Here is a 17,803-nt window from a genome sequence, read left to right as displayed (position 1 = left end):
TGTCAGTACATATTTGACAAGGATCTTCTACAAACCCTGGCAGGGGAAGTGTAGCTTCTGTATCTACCCCTAAATCTGGTTTGGTTCAGTTTAACCTTTCTCTTTTGATGTTTAGTCAGTCTCCACTCTGACCACTGTGTGCAGTGACACTGCAGTAACTCCCCTGCTGGTCACTAGGTGCCACCTTCACAGGCAATTAGACCCATTCCAGGTGATGATTTTTATCTCCCCCTCTGGAGTCACTGCCTTTACAGCCACTTACAGCAGCACATCACACCAGAGCCCTGTGGTTCCTGCCAGTGTCAGGTGCAGATTTAACCTGTCCTGCTCAGTGCTGGTTCAGGACTGGTGTGGTGTCAGTCACTTGCAGTGTTGCTCACAGGGACCTGGGCCAAGGCCAACAACTCAATTCACGTTATTGGCTGAGTAAGAAAAATGCCACTGGTGCTGACCTTGTCATAAATCCACAGCCCCTGTCCCCACTTCAACAGCTGTCCAGACCAGCCTGTTAAGGACTGATTGTATCTGCGTTCTGGTTGCTAAAATTGTTTGGGGTTTTTTTTGTTATTTCAACTGTGTGGTCTCAGAGGAGCGAATTCCTCAATAATTTTGCCTTCTCATCCCCACTGAGTGCTGTGTGCCAGCAAGGCTGGAGAACAAGGCTGTCTTTAAATGAAAGAGCCCTGCCTTTCCTCCTCACAGTGGTACAGGTTAAACACGACTTCTCGCTTCTGTCATTCATCCCATTAAGAAAACCCTAGGCTGCCAAGTGCAACCTCATCCGCCAGCTTCCAGGGGATGGCAAGCATTTATACCTGAATCATAAACCCTGAAGGAAGGGCCTTATCTGATGTGGTACACCAGGCTTAATGGGCTGTCTGTGCAGCTGCAGCACCTTGGGTAAGAACTTCAACGGTGCCTTTAAAAAAAGCTTGATGTTTTCTGCACTGTGCTGAAGGACACAAAGGCTGTTTGTGTTTACAGGCCTTGCACTTCACTGCTGCCAGTGGTTCTTTGGTGGCAGGATCTAATTGAGCAATATCCTAAACTGGTTTGATTCACTTTGAAATTCCAGCTCTGCAGCAAGATCGAGTGAGGTTGGACCAGTTATCACCCTCTCTCACCTCACTGTAGGATGGAGATGCATTAATGTGCTGATGATGTAGGACTGAAGAAAGACTTTGCTTGTAGCCATTATTGCTGAACCAGTTGTTCTGATGATTTGCCCAGAAAGCCCTAAGTGTCCTTATAAATGTAAAATTTCTTTCTTTTTTTTTTTTTTTAATTCTTAAACAGATGGGAGACTTAGATGGAAAGGAATAAAAATGTAATTTGCCAAAGCCCTCAATTAATCATAATCAAGTTTGTACATGTTATACTCTACAAGGGTAACAACAATGAAACACAAGGAGAAAAGGATGCTTTCCTCAGGCAGTTCTGGAGACATAAAAGCAATAAAGAAGCATACTTCAGAATAATGTGGAGATATATGACTGCACTAAATAAAAATGCTTCTTTAACGTACTGTAAAAATAAAGATGTTTAGTTAGATTTATCATTCTTTTTACAAACACAAATTGATCCCTTGGACTACATCACTGGCTCTGAAAGTATCTGAGGTTGCAGCCCACTATTTTCTGTAATTACTTAAACATTGTTTTATTTGTTAAAGAGCTAACTGGATTATTCCTTCTTTTCAGTCCAAGGTTAATACATGGGGCACTTGATCATGCAGATATGGATTTTTGACTTTTACACTATATTCAAGCCATATTTTAATTTGGTATACTGAGAGGAATGGTTTACTTTATTTTCCATGAGTTGCATCTAAGCCTGTGAAAAAACATTTTTAAAACTAATTTTACAAATAGCAACACGTGGTAATTGAAAGTGACCCCACTCCCCAAATCCGCTCTTGATTGACTTGAGAGCGTTCAAAACCAGTGAGATTCATTTCTGCAGCTTCATTCAACCACTGCAATGAGCAAATGAAACAATTGTTTTATTTGTAAGAGGAGATTATCCCTTGAAGGCAGAGAGAAGGATCCTGCCCACAGAACCCCATTTGCAGGCACAAAGAGCGCTTAGTCAATTTTTGGCAGTGACACTGAAGCTATTAGTTTTGGATATGAGTTCACTGATGTTCAGTGCTGTAGATTTCCAGTTAGTTCATGAAGGGCCTTTAAAATGACACACAGAGCTTCATTAATTGCTTCAGAAAAGAAGCAACAAATATCAGGCCCTCAAAGTGTGTGTGCACAGAATGGCCATTGATTCAATGAATATTCCCCACTGGAGAGCTGGTCCTATGTCCTGGGAAGGCAGTCACAGTTTGTACAGGAGTTGCATCAGCATTGCCTCAAAGTACAAGGGCTTCTGCAGGATCAGGCCCTGGTAGCTGCAATTTATCTTTTTTAATTTCTTTCTTTCTCACTCTAATTGTCTATATACATGGTTTATATACATGCCCACACACATACACATATATTTCTGGTTTAGTGTGTTAAAAGTATAACAGTAAGTGTATTAAGTCAGAGACCAATGTAAGATGACAAAGTGAGGATCTTTCAAAAGAACAAACAGAAATCCAGTTCTACAGTCTTGAAGGGCTTGATTTTTTTTCTTTTCCATTTGATAGAATAGTGCTTGAACATTTGTTCTGCAACCAGCTATCCATAAAGGAGAATTTCCTATGCCTTCCTTGCAAATGGCACAACCTCATGTGATCCCTGATCACAACAAATTGATTTATTTAAATAAAAATAATGATCTTCTTTCCTTCCTCCAGCCCCAGCAGCAAAATCCCATGTAACCCTGATCAGCAAATTGATAGTTATCTTCTTTTGCCCTCCTTTCTCCAACCCAAACAATACCACCCTGATCCCCAAGTAATAAGAAAATGATTTATGCAAACAAAAATAATTATCTTTCTTTGCTCTCCACCCTCTGACTGTATAATCTCAGAAGCTCCTTGTTTAACAAATTGATTTATTTAAATTAAACAAATAGTGATCTCCTTTTGACCTCTGTGGAGCACCTCTGTGGCAGACTCCTACCACCACAACCACCTTACCCCTATGCTTAGAAGGATGTATTTAAAATATAACAGCATTTTAAACTAACCTTGATGCTTTGTGACTCCTGTAATCAAAGCTCGTGGAAGCTCTATTCCTGTGAAATGAAATTGGGTCACGTGTCATCTGAAAATTAGGAAAAGTCAGTGAAATGTCACTGGACCATCACTGGCAAAACTTTCACAGAGGAGAGGCAGTTCTGCTTGTCAGTGGTTTCATTGACATGAACTTGTTCTGTGTTCGATAGTCCTGAAGGTGTGTAAATACATATGTATATATATATATATATATACACAAGTTATCAGTGTATTTTTTCCTGTGCTGGTTTTATTTAAATTTGTATTTTCTCTGCTGTCCAACCAATGCCTCTTTTGTGCAGCTGCTACTTAAACAGTCATTTGGGCACTATACAGAATTACATAATTATATGTGCCATAAGCAAAAGTGCAAATAGTCCCACTTAGCACCTAATCAGATGATATCTGTTGTGAAATGCTGGTGAAGGAGCCAATAGATATGACTTTCTTTGCTATTAGCTCTGCTGCTTTGGAGGCGAGTACGGGCTGCAGCTGGAATTTGGCAGAGATGGAAGAGGGATTAAATGATAGAGGGGGCCTGAGTGTTTTGTGTACAGAAACATTCTTTCCTCGACCAGTTTCTGTGGTGTGCAATGCTCAGAGCAGGACAGTGGTGGTAACCAGTCTCCCAGAATTTGAAATATTTCGTTTTTTTGCAGTTCATTCACACTCTGTGTCTGCTCTCCGACAGAAGACGGTGACACGACAGGACTGGTGACACAAGGCTCTTACTGTTACATTCAATAATTGATTCTCCTGGATGGATTGTGACTCCCTAAAGGTTGCAAAGAGAGGTAAGAATGATTGGACAGCTTCAAAAACATTAGTTCCTTCCAAAGTCAGAAAGTTTTTACTCCCTTGCATTGTTCTCCTTCACAGTCTAGCACTCTTTGGGACTCTTTGGGAAATACATGGTAAAATCATTAAGAGAGATTGTTTTTATTAAACAGGCACTTTCTTAGTTCATTTTTAGGTAGTTTTGAGGGGTTTTTTTTAATGCTCAACACTGAATTGGGAATCACCACGTGAAAAAGCTGATTGTGTCCATTTACATGATTGCCACAAAGTCTACACAGGAAATTCAAATGAAAATGAAAACGTTGCAAAAACTGCTCAAGTTGCAAAATAGAAATATAGATACCTCTGAAGTTTTTCAAATCCTACCTTTTTTATTTTTTCCATTTGAAATATAATTTTTATTCTTCCAGAATCTAAATAATTGCATTTTTTGCACGTGAAAACCTTTGGAGATATAATCTCAAAATATACTTGGATACTTGTTTCAGAATATTCTGTTTCAAAGTTCAGTCCTTCCCATGCATTTTAATTACCTTGACTCCTGACTTGCACAAATAAATTGAGGTGAGACTCACGCTATAACATTATGCAAAAATGCTCCCATAAAAAAAAATAATAACAATGTTCTGAAATTATACACGGATGTTTGTTAGAGCTGCAGCCTTTAAAAAAATCAGCCTATTGACTTGCCAGAGAGGCAAGTATTTCTACTTATTCCGAGATGGCTTGGAATTAGCAGAACATGAAATAATGTCAATGGTACTGGTAAGAGGATTAGCCAGCAGTTCTGATGTTATTGAACGGTTTGCAGAGACCATATTAAACAGCCACGGCAGTCCACAGGTCAGCCCGCAGCTCTTGGCTAAGCAAACACAGATGGAGAACTCCCTTTCATGGCCATCATTTCATGCCTTTGACATATGCTAGGCTCTTGGGAATCAATGGGATATTTACAGCCTGAACATTAAAGATGCCTTTTTGTAGATGCTTAGTGGACACTGACATCTGAGTCAGCAGCAGAGGGAAAAGCAGGAGAGCAGGATGCTGGGGATGGACCCCAGCAGCACAAACGTATCAGGGAGGAATTAGGCTGCTAGAAAGTTCTCTGATGAAATGCTGGGGCCTTTTTCAGTTGCTGACAAAACCTCCCCTTAAGAATCCCATCAGTTTTAAATCTCTTTTTTGTTCGGGTTGATGTTTTCTGTGTTCTGCCAAAGCTGCCTGTGAAGTCGCAGTGGTTGAGTTCCACGAGGCGAGCGGGTTCAGCTCGTGTCAGCACTGCCAGGCCCCTCTGCTTGTTCAAAGTTTCTGCAAATCTGCTGGGACTACAAATTGGCCAGAAGAAACTGAGGGAACAGTCTGTCTTACAATATTCCTGTTCATTTTCTATTCCAACAGAAATTTTGGAAGGTTCTTTAACATTTTCCTCAGTTTTTTGTTTCTCCGAAACAAGGAGTCAGAAATGAAGAAAATAAATAGCACAGCTATGTGATCAACAGGTATCTTTTAGACATACAAAATATATACTTATGTATGTCTTGTGAGAACAGGGTGGGACAGGTTCTTCTTGTTTATCTGAATAGTTTTACCTGCCTCAGTCCTGAAAACTTGTCAGTTTTCAGATTAAGATATAAGTATAGACATGCTATGTTCAAAGTAGAATTCCTGAACAAAAAGGTTGCTGACAAAGAATTTTAATAGAAAGTAGATAAATCAAGTGATAAAATACAGAACTTTTGGTCAATAATTACTTAATATGGTGCAAATTTTAAGTGAAATTTCCAGCATACAACTGCTCTACATGCAGCCACTTCTTCCTGCAGGAGGAAATAAACACTCAGCCAGAGAGTGTAACAATGAATTACATTCAACCTGGAAGTGCTTTAGCATGTCTTCAAGAGCTGCTGCCTGCTTCAGTGATGGATTATAAGTTAGCATGGAATCCCACAGGCATGGCAAGGTATTTATGTAGTGTTCTGATTGCTTGGGCACTCCCGACAAATGTACAGTCAGAGCAGAAATCAGAGTATCACTATCTCCCACTTTATTTTATTTATTTATATTTAGCGAGTGCTGGACTATTACAAACCACCAAGCACAGCTGTAGCTGGAATATACTTTGCAAAGCTTATTTACAGTAGCTCTCACTCACAATGGGTAATGGTATATTACTCCATAAGTAGTTCCATTGATTTCAAGAGATGCATTAGAGAGGTTCCATTCCTTGTACAGCTGAATGTATCTCAATTTGTTCCCATGGTTGAAATGCAGAAAGAACTCCTTTACTGCTGTGTTCTCAAATGCATGAACAGTTTGAAAAAAGCCCTACACCAAGCCCTCCCCCAAAAGCTCATAATAGTGCAAAATACTGATGAGGCTGGAGGGACAAGTTTGGCAATATTTTATTTCCTTGCAGAAGCAGTGATACATGTTCTTCTTATACATAGATGAATGTTCATTCCATGTGCTGTTTTCAGCTGTGTACTGACACCAGTCCAAAATCCCAAAGAGAAAAGTAAAAGCTGAGATTCACATCAGTAGCAGAGAACATCAGGTGATGTTGATTTAAAGAAAACATTAATCAATCCAGATTTGCTTGGAACGGGGCCCAGGTTCACTCAACAGGTTGGTGAACCTTAGCAAATGTTTCTGTGAATCTGTTCTGTGTTTTGACTTTGTAACATGATCTGAAATCATCTGAGTTTCATGTGGTTTTGTTGTGCACGTTTGGAACGCTCGTGGGGCGAATCCAGGGAAAGACAGAGGTGCTAAATTTTGCATGACGTGGTAAGGTAAGAAGTGTTTCACTCTTCCTGACACCAAAGTGAACAACAGTTGATGCTGTCAGCACAGTTTTAAAAGAGGAGACAATCACTGTCTGTCAGGCTCCTTGTGTCTCCAGGAGTCTTTATTTTGGAGCCAGCAGACAGTCTTCAAATCATATCCTGAAAAACCCTATCATGAGTTTTGGACTGTTATTTTCTTTTTCTCTGTTTCTGGTAAATGTCAAAAGTTTTACTGCATAGGCAGGTACTGGAATTGTGAATAGTGTGTTATGTTTCTTGATGTATATTGGTTTGAAGAAGTTTTATAGTTCTTCTAAAAATTAAGTTTTTATGTTGAGTCTGTGGATGAACAACTTGTGTTTTAACTTTATTCGGTTTGTGTCTGAATTCATAAATAGGTGTACTCAGCCTCCATAGCTGGATATAAAGTATTTAAGATCCATCTACACCAATCAGGTAAAAAATATGATGAGGTGACACTTTCTATTAATTTTATTTTTAGTCCAAACTAGAGCCCAGAGCAATAAAGATGTGAGACACTCTGCACGAAAAACAAAATCTAATTCATCAGAGGATGGCAAATTTTTCATTCTGTTTTAGGGTGAGCAACAAAATTTTTTGCTGGAGCTGAGATTTTGTAGACAAAGGCAGGTGGGAGGAGCTGTTTATTTTTTTACTCTGATTCACTGCCTCATAATGGAGACATGTTTGTGGATCAGTGAGGTGACAGGGAGCTTAGAGAAAAGGAGGCCAGTGAGTGTAGCTTAGTGGCCTGGCATATATACACAGTCAGAACAGATAATTTAGCTGTCTCTTCTGACCTTAAACCTGAGGAAACTCAAAGAAAAAGACAAAATCTGCAGAGGTAACAGGTAAGAAAAAAATTAACAGGCTGGAGTGTGCTTTAATGCCCCTGAGGTTCAGCATTCCTGAGCACATCAAGCCACAGATGGAGTGGTCCTTCAGTCCATTCAGAGGTACAGCAGGAAGGAAGAACAGCTCACCAGTAATATTCAGGTTTAAGCTGATCTCTTTATTATCCTCTAGAGGAGTTCTGCTTGCACCCGCTCGTGTTGTTGCGTTTTTCCACTAAGGTTGTCTCACTTATTTAACTTGACACAGGGAGCCCCCTCTGAGGTCTTTGAGATTCCAGCCAGCATTGGAAGTGACAGCCCAGATAAGGCAGGTAATCATATCAGACCTTGGGGGACCGCACTGACTACTTTTTAATTGATAATTCCGAGTTTCTGTAATAAATTTATTCCTTAATTATATACATCATGTCATACACGGTAGCTAATGATTACCACTAGTTTAAGTCTGCAGCCTTCACGACATCCTTCTCCCTACCATATAATCATGATTTCCCTTCCAAATTAAGATTTCCTCAGAAAGAAAATGAACAAAAACCTGCACATTAAATCCAATTCCTTCCAAATAAAAGAAAAGTAGGTAAATTTAAGATACTAAGTTAAGTAAGTGATTTTAATTAGCGGATCATTTCAAGAAGATCATAAAACATTTAAATAACACTGAAGTTATGTATATTTAAGCAGTTTTATGGAGAATTAAAGTCTTAAATGGTAAATTTCAAATGTAAATACAAAAGTCGATGGAGGAATGTTAATTGCTTTTCCTAAGTTTCTCACATGGCCTAGATGTTATGGGAGGTATCCAGAATTACATTCATAGTAATAATGTGCCCAATTCAGAGCTTATTAAAGTCCTTGGAATTTTTCCATGGATTTTTGCAGTCATTGTATGAAAACAAAAAATGCTTTTCAGTCTCTAACTTCTAGTACTGAGGAAGTTGCTTATATGTCAAAATTATATATGTGATGTCAATATTCTAACATAATGGTAATTTTTTAGTTCAAAATTCCTTTTAATAGCCAAGAAATTTAAACTGACTTAAGAACTTGTCCAGTTACCTCTTTAACAAATAAAATTGCATTTGCAGCAACAGACATTTTACACCAGTAGATTATTTTATGTAAAAGAAAACTTACACAGGAGAAGCTGCAACAATTAGACAACAAAATGTGCCAACAAATTGAATTATCAAGAATGTGAATTCTCCCATGCCTGTCTGTAGGTCAGCAATACTCTTACATTAGTTTTGACTTAAACAGATCAAATTAAAACTTAATTTTACAGTTTGATAACAATGAAATGCATAAGGCTTGAAAATAATGAAATTAAAATCAGAGGTAGTAAGGCTGAAAAGTCGTGATGTGTACATTTTCTAAATTCCTTATTGTAAACCACATGGAAATGAATATCCCATTGGAAGAATGAGCACAGAAAGTAATCCTCAGCAGTTTTCTTGATTCCCTGAAAACATGTGGTCTTCTGTGAGAGCCTGGAAGAACCACGGGCACATCTCTCCCATGGCAGTGTCAGAATGGAAGCGGTAACTTTCCATGCAAGCTTTTCATTCCATGTAGACACAGAAATCAAATTGCAGGGACACAGCAGTCATTAAAAAAAGCATGAATGCTGTCACTGAGGTCTCCTGTGACTAAACTGTTGGCATGAGTGAGGAAAAGATACCTCAAGGGACTGGTAGTTCTTAGTGCCCAAAAAGAAATCCAGAAGAAACTTTTTTTTTTTTCATCTAGAAAAGATTTTCCAGGGAAAGGTGTGCTGGTGCAGGTGGGAGGTGAGGCAGTGCCCACCTCTCCTGTGCCCCAGTGCCTGCTGGAGGGGATGCCAACCTCAAAGGCTGTGCAGAGCCTCCGTGGGCATTTCTGGCAGAGGGATGTGCACTCATGGTAGGAATTTATCCTCGTGGAGAAGCCACCCTGCCTGCCTACGTGAGAGCAGGGCTGGAGGCAGCATAAACCTGGTCTTCTCCTGCTCTTCAAAGCGTTTGACGTCCCCATTACGCACAGTCCGAGGCACGAGATCCAGGGCTTTGCTGTGCCTCTGTTCCCTCAGCTGTGGGATGGGGATGTTATTATGCTCTTGTCTCAGATGCTGAGAGGGTTAATTAATTATGTTTATGAAACCCTTTGAGATTCTCAGATGAAAGGTGGCTTTGGAATTGTTAGGTGTTATTATAAGAAAAAAAGAATGATTTTATTGCTTTATGTTAATGGTTAACATCTGCACCACAAAACCTGCTTGATCACATAAAGATTCTGCTAAGCATTTAATCCTAATTTGCAGGCTGATGCATATTCATTTTATTTAGAAGATTAATTTAGTCATCAAAGGTTAATCTGCCTCGGGTTTGTAATTAGACAGAGCAGTGACTTGGCATCTCCGGGCTCACCCAGGGTTTTCTGAGTGGGCAGGGCTGTAACTGTCACCAGTTTTCACCTCCAGATAGTGCTCAGAGGGGGACTAATTTTTGGAGAAATGGTGAGTGGTAAAAGCTTTGGCCAGTTTGAAGATTAAAAATAAAAAGAGAGGCACAAGCCAATGAACAGTCAAAACAGTGAACCTCAGAATGCTGCTTTAATTCATCGCTGGCAGGTTTACTCAATGCTATGTCAGGGGAATAAGCAAGGGATTTTTTTGTATGTATATGTAAAAATGATTAAGCACATTTCACAATCTTTGCAGTGTGAGTCCTGCCCCTCTTTCAAAATTTCTGATTAGCAGTATGCAGAAAAATTCTGAAATGAAAAACTGTGAGACTTTCTGCTGAAAATCTCAGATTTTAACTCTTAGCTCCTGTTAGGAGACATTGTTAAAAGGTCATAAAATGTGACCTGTTTTCTTGTTGCCCTGAAAATTAATCCTTTTGTGCTTAACTTGTCCTCCTTTAATCAGAAGTCACTAAAGAAAATGTGGTCCTTGTGGAGAACGAAAATCATGTTTCCTTTGCAGGTACACCAGAAGGCATCTTTAATTACTGTTTGTAAAGCTGCCTGTTACTGAGTGTGAAGGATTATTAGTGCCAGGGTACTGTCTTTTGATGTGAGGAAGAACAGTGGCTGCCTCTTTGTCATCTCCTCCCCTTTGTGAAGCAGTGGGGAGGGTGATATCAGAGGGTGTGTGCTCTGCCTCTGTACCCCAGCAGCAGGGTGACCCCCAAAAATTCGGAGGGTGGGACCCCCAGGGTGGCTTGGGACGTGCTCGTCCTCCCTGTCAGTGTGGTGGGGTTCTCAGGGGACAGCTCTGTGCCTCGGAGGTGAAGCTCACACAGGGTAGGACGTGGGGAGCTCGGTGTGGCAGACAGAGCTGGGAAATGGCAGAGGAAAACCTCGCAAATGGAGAATTTGTCACAAAAATAGCAGTTTGCCCAACACGAAATCAATACGTGCTGCAAAATAAGCACTGGAAATGAAAATCATGATACTAGAATTTAGGAATTTGGCCAAAGCTTTACATTTCATTGCAGCTTGGCTTTGATTGAGTTTAGAATCCAAATTCCATAGGGGTGGTTGCTCTTTTTCCCCAGCACAGCACTCACATCTCTATCATGATTTGCCAGTTTTCCCCTCCTCTTTCTGGTGCAGAACCTCAGAAGCATCCAAGAAGGGATTTTGGAGACCAGAAACAGTTCTTAATTAAGAACAGACCAGAATCAAGTTAAGTGCTAGCCTGACTACCAGAATATAAATGAAACTCTTTTATTAAAGAATTGTATTTTAATTATGATGAAGAACAAGTGGCCTAACGTGAAAAAGCTTTTAACATAGCAGTTATTTGCTTGATAGCTGATAAGTTAATTTTGGATGGATGATTACAGCTATTGCTTCTTGTCTTCTTCACTTTCATTTTTACTTGATCTAATGACTGCTTACTGATTTTCATTTGGACTTGTGGCGAAATTCTAACTCAATTGGTAATAAATTCAGATTGGTTGAGGCCTCTTCTTACAATCAGGTTTCCTATTTCCAGTTTAAAAAGCCAATGGAGCTCTGCTGATATTTTGAAAGAAGTTGGAATTGTTTTGAAAGTGATGATTTGCAAAGCTGTTTGCAGGTTGACCTGTTGGTAATCAACTGCAAACACTTCTCATTTTGTTCTTTACAAGAAGGATAACCAGACATGCAATGAGAGTACCCAATGGAAATCCACTACAACTGGGGAAAAACCCCAAACAGCCAGAGTGTCACTCTAGTTAAGTACTGAAAAATGTAACTCTTGCAGTGTTCAAGCCTTTCATTTGTAGCTAAGGGACTGAGAGCGGAATTAGACTCACATTTAGTGCAGATTTTAGATTGTTTATGCTGTTTTAGTTCTCTCCTCAATCTGAATCTTTAGTGTCTTCACTTGCATCTTAATCCTGAGCTGATTTGTCTGAATGGTGCAGGTACCACTGAAATGTGCATTGTGAGCTTCATCTGTCATCCCTGCCTGTATCACTGACTTCAGTGAGCTTCCAGAGGAATGAGTCTGGCCCACAGGAGGATGTGAACTGTCAAGAAGACAAACCTCTTTCTCATCCATTTGAAATGTTTGTGGGAAGGAATGCCCTAAATATTTAGCAGCTTGTGTAATTTGAGAGGCAATGCAGGGGTTTTTTTAATTTTATTTTTCTCCCTACCTTTCCATTTTCTTTATTAAATAGAGGAAAACCTTGCCTTAGGCCCAGTGTGCTTATGACAGGGAAAAAATATCTGCCAGAATCTCCATTATTGCTCAGTCCTGTATGTATTGTTATTGCTCTTATATTTGTAATAGCAGAAAGTGACTATGTCGCTTATGAAAAATCCTATTTGCAGAAAAATTCCCTTCTCCCTCCACCTTTTCCAAACCCAGCACAGACTGTAAATAATCCAGGAGCATTGGTTCTGTCAATGCAGCAGGGCTCAAAGCTGTGTGGATGTAAGGGCTGGGCACGTGTGCCCTTGTAGTGATGTGCCTGAGTGATGCAGCTCCTGGAAACAGGAGGGAGCAGAGATGTTTTAAGTTGATTTAGCTTCCTCTCCCTTGCATGTTTGGGAGTCAGTGCAGCTGCACACAAAGCATCACTCAAATCCTCTGCAGCCCACCCTGGTTTCTGGTGGACAGAAGAAATAATGTGGGACTTCTGTGCTGCAAACTTTGTATGTCCCCACTGGGGTCACCTATTTCAGCACTTCCTAAAGGCAGCCAAACTGATTGCTTGCTTCAACCACCATCAAAGACCTTGGCCCTTCCTATTTCAGCTGCAGAGAGCTGCAGTGAGTCAGGCTTGGGTGGAGGGGGAGATCCTCCACCCAGATTGCCAGCTCAAGCTTGCCAGGGCTTTATCTTGTGTTCTTAGGCAATGTGTAAAGGTTCTGCCTCTGGAAGAGCTCAGGGTTGCACTCTTGGAGTCCATCACCATTATGCACCAGTGCCCGGCTGGTGCCTCTTCAGTCCTGCGTGGAGCAGGACCCTGTTTGTGCTTTAATGGAGCTGGTTTACATTTCATGTGTGCAAAGGGGTGGCACAGGGCTCGTGAGTAACGCTGAGCATGGGAATATTCTCCCTGGGAGTGGGGCCGTTCGTGTGTGTGCACAATTGCAATGAATTGAGTGAATATGTCAAAATTCACATTTATGCACCATTAATTTTACATGATCCTGACCACAAAATCAACATTTTGGAGCTTTTAGACCATTCTTAGCTTTTCTCCCCCCCCCGAACAGATTCTCCTTGACTGGGATATCAAGGCAGCAGGTCCCTGGCAGTGTATCTTTCTCTCCAAGAGCTGTGCCAGCTCCAGGAGTGGTTGCTGGTACCTCCAAAGGATGAGAAGCTGGCACCTCCTTTGGCTCCTGTGCAACCGAGTGCTCTTCTTTCCCAGCAGAAAGATCTCTGCTTTCTGCCTTTGCCCTCACCTCGGGCTGAGATGCCTTTATCACATTTACCCCATGGGCACAGGAAGTGATAGCATATAAGAAATAATTTTGCAACTCTATTTCTACTAATCATTGCCACTCCTACTGTAATAACAGACAGATGCAACATACACGATTCATGTTTCTATTATTTTTTGCTGCAGTTTGCATGTGTTTTCCATTTAATTACAGTATATGAATCTCATATCTCTCATTTTTTTCCCTTCTTGCATTTAAAATTGAATTTGATATCTGTGATATATAGATAGGCCTGTGGTAAATTGTTTGATGCACTGTTCACTCTTAAGTCTGTCTCTGCAAATCTCTTAAGTGCTCTGAATATTTTCCAGTTTTGTTGGTGATGCAATAGTATCTGGCATAGTATTGGAGTAGTTTCTGCACAGGGCAGAGGAGTAGCTTGAGGATTTAAAGAAACTTTGCTTGACAACAGTTCCAACACTAAAACCAATCACAACCATTTTTAGTTGTTTGAAAACTCTTTGCACCTTTATATCTCAAAACAAATTGCAAAGGACTTTGCAGGAGGGGAAAACTGAGGTGTGCTGCTCACTAATGACCACAGTACCATCAACAGGGTAGTGACAGCACTGAAAGAGAAACCAAATTTTTGAGACTGACCTACTCAGTGGGAAACATAATAATTCAGGCTTGAAGATCCTGTGGTGTTCTTCTCGTTGGATCCTTTTTACCAACCTGTATTCCCATGTTTGAGTTGAGCATGTTGTAAAACTCGGAAAAGGAGATTTCAGTCCAAGTTTTACATGAAAGAGGCCAGCTGAACTAGAGTGAAACAAAGAAACATTGCTAAATGCTTGTTCCTCCATTAAAATAATGTGAGTTAGTGAAAATCTTACTAACAGTGGGCTCTGCCTTCTCTGTAACTTCCTGTGTGTTTCAGAAAGAGCTGAATTATCCTGCTACTTACCAAGACGAGAAAAACAGCATAAGAGCATTATGGGCATGCTTTGGATTCACACTGGATCCTGGAAGCAGAATTGTCCCCTGTGGATGCAGAAGTATCATGGTAACTCCCCTCAGGTAACAGCCAACTCTTGTTTTTTCCTAAAGTGCAATGTCTGAATGAAGTGTGTTCTACAGATCAATCAACTGCAAATGCCATGTTTTTAAAACAATGGGTGGATGCTTACTTAGTTCACACATAGCCCACAGAGGCTTTGAAGGCTTGATGCACTCTATTGAGTAAATAACTATAAATAAAACAGACCATTAAAACATCTTTAAATACACATTATGCCATCAAGCTATGCTGTTTGGAAAGAGCTGTGGTGTTTGGGAAAAATTAAACATTTTCAACAACTGTCCAAATACATATTTACACATAGTTTATGATGTACACAAAGATATGTCTATGACAACCCTTGGGCCCCAATGAGTTTTATTAATTATTCTTTGCATACAGTATTTTTGGTCATTTAAACACAGCAAGTAGACAGGAGAGAGCTAATCATAGGGAGAAACGCTGATTTCAAGGGAACTTGCAACTTACTTCTCCCACAACCTTTAGTAGCAAATGGCAAAATATTGATATGGGGTGTATGGAATAGACCTGTGTAGGGAGAGGACAGAGAACTGTAGTTCCTACAGGCTTTTGTTCAGCCAGGTGAATAAAAAGGACATTTCTCTTGGTGAGAATTCTCGTGGTCAGTTCCAGATGGAAATGTCCAGCTGTTGTCACTGAGGCTTTTTTCAGTACTTTTATTGAGGACCTGCAGATATTTTGGTATTCTGAATTCCTTAGACACCCAATATTAGATGGTTTCAGTGTCCTAATTCCTGTTCAATCGATGAGGAGCAGAGCCTGTGGGCTTCTGGCTTCGTTGTTTAACAAAGGATACAGTGTGGTACTTGAAAGACAAAATTTCTTTAGATAAGAAACTTCAGAGTAGGGACCTTACTTTCCTGCTTGCCTGTGATGTTATCAAGCAATAATCCTTGTTAAGTAAGGATTAATGTTGAAGCATGATCACGCTGATGAAATGTCTTTTTGGCTGCAAGGAGACCTGGCAGAGTCTCCCCCTGCCTGCCTTTGGAGGGTTCTTTACCCCTCGTTCACATGAGCCACCTGACCTGTGAGTGGGCTGCGGGATCATCAGCTTCTCCCAGCACCACTGAGGAGCACCTTGGGCTGAGATCTCACCTGCATCTAAGAACAATGCCCTACAAAAATCATCTCTTTCTTGTAACGCTCTGAAACCAAGTAGTTGTCAGCCCTAAAGTTGTTTTGGATTTCATCAGCTTGTTTTATCACATGCTGGAGAGTGCCAGTGTTAAGAAGACTTGTCTTAAGCAATCCTCTTAGTGTTCCTGAGAGAGGTGGTTATATTTTAAATGTAGTGAGTCAATCTGTTGTCCATCTCTTGTGGACATCTTGATCAGACCCCATGGGGCAAAGTTAATGGAGGCCTGTAATATCTAAAAAGCCCCTTTAGCAGCAGCACTGTTTATTTTTCGGTTGTTCTGCTTATTTGCTAATTCCCATCTTATTGCAAAACTTTCTAGGTACTCTGATTTTGTTATCTGACTTGTTAGGAGTGAACATGGCCCTTAAGGACTCCTCTATTTTTGGACAGTTGTCAATTTTACCAATTAAAAGAACGCCTTTGGATGGTTATCAGAAGCTGGAGCTGAAAGCATGTTTGCAATTACTGATGACATAGCTGTTTCTATTTGCTGCTCTCTCTTTTAATTCCCAAAAGTGATATTTTTTTTGGCAGTAGATATGAGAAAATATGTCACTGTGTATAATTACAAAATGCTGTTCGTTTCTGTCTTGTAACTGTGGGGGGTTAGTTGGTACAACACATTTGGTTCATTCTTGGCTCACTCAACTGCATGACACACATTTAAGTGTATTATTAATTGTCATGTTAATATTCATTACCATGTTAATTTCCATGGAATCATATAATTCTGCATGCCTCCAAATTGATGTTCAAGGGTATACGCAAGCATGAAAAAAACCTCCACTGAATGGTTTCCTAGAACATTGTAATAAACCTTAAATAAAATCACCTTCTGAACGTTTTCCTCTAGGACACCTGGGCTTTTTCAACAGACTCTGACCCTGCCATGATCATTGCAACAAAACAAGATTCATCCCTGGGAATGGGCTTTGTACAAAGCTGCTTTAAGTGTTCATTGTGCTTTCAACTAGATTCAAAATACAAATCCACACTGCTGGCTTTACTTTAATTTCCTAGGTTGCATCTGCCATCTTATCAGAGCAATCTGACTGCACAGTGCACTGAAGAAGCTGCATAATATTTTCAGTGGCCTGGATTTTTTACATGATATAGAGCAAATATATGAATAATGGCTCTATAAGTATCTGTGAATTCTTCGGAAGATTGTTTTGGAAAAGAAAGTTCTACTAGAAACGGTAAATCAGGAAGAGCAAATCTGTGGGATAAGAGGTGAACCTCAATTTAAATGACTGTTGCCTGGGAATTTAAAAGAAAAGGATTGATATAAATATTTTGAATAGAACAGACTCCTCAAATCAGTGAGAATTTTTCACTGGTTCTGAATGCAGATCACACTTCCAGTGCATGTTGCCTATATAGAAAAAAAGAGGGTACATAATGCCTGAAGTGCTCTATTTTTCCAGAAAATAAGCCCAGCTAAGAAAAACTTGTCCATTTTTGAGGCATTAGTCACAAGCGAGTGCCCCTGCTGCAGTTTGTAGGTGGGGGGGGGTTCTTTTCTCTAGTCCTGGTGAAGTTTTAAGAGGTTTCAGGCACGTTCATTATCCACTTTTACTTCTCTTTCTTAGAGAACTCCCAGGCTAGGGCAAGAGAGAGGGTGGCTGTAGCTTCTTGCCTTGGCTGGGTGTTGTCACTCTGAGCAGGCGTCAGGCCATGGCACCAAACCAGGGTGGGGTCACAGCCCTGGAAATTTTATTGTAGCATAAAAATAGCTCCCTGCCAAAGTCCTCACAGAGGAATGCATTTCAAGGTCAGTTACACTCCACAATCATCTCAAAACATGCTTGTAAATAAATTGTATGGGCTTAGCTCTGCTGTCATTGACATTTCCCCCCAAGTAAATGCCAGGCCTGCTGTGGAGAAAATTCCACTGACTGAGAGCCCCACACCTGAACAGGCTTAGAGCTGCTCCTCTCAGCTGGGATTTAGTAGTCTTGGTTCTAGGTGGCAGCAAAGCCCTTCTCAAACCCTCTGAGTTGCTTGGGGTACACCTGCCCTGGGTGAGGAAGAGCAGAGGGCCCTGAGTCACTGCTGGACAGGGCGGCTCTGGAGGAGCAG

At 40.5% G+C, this 17,803-nt stretch overlaps 1 long non-coding RNA gene across 3 annotated transcripts in view; it reads left to right on the top strand.

Annotated features, from left to right (window-relative positions):
• LOC134557726 (uncharacterized) overlaps nucleotides 1-17,803 on the top strand; it is a 199,608-nt gene that overhangs the window by 9,412 nt on the left and 172,393 nt on the right. Inside the window, exons 1-3 of one of the 3 annotated variants that reach the window (XR_010082153.1) lie at nucleotides 6,332-6,741; nucleotides 7,858-7,921; nucleotides 14,419-14,558. This is a non-coding gene — a long non-coding RNA (uncharacterized LOC134557726). Of the gene's footprint in view, nucleotides 1-3,810; nucleotides 3,946-6,331; nucleotides 6,742-7,857; nucleotides 7,922-14,418; nucleotides 14,559-17,803 lie in introns of those variants that run through there. The other 2 variants (XR_010082152.1, XR_010082151.1) reach the window with 2 other exon arrangements.

The sequence above is a fragment of the Prinia subflava genome, chromosome 13 (assembly GCF_021018805.1).
Source record: "Prinia subflava isolate CZ2003 ecotype Zambia chromosome 13, Cam_Psub_1.2, whole genome shotgun sequence".
Lineage (NCBI taxonomy): Eukaryota > Metazoa > Chordata > Aves > Passeriformes > Cisticolidae > Prinia > Prinia subflava.
The sequence above is the reverse complement of the archived record's forward strand: the minus strand, read 5'-3'. Positions and strand labels throughout refer to the sequence as shown.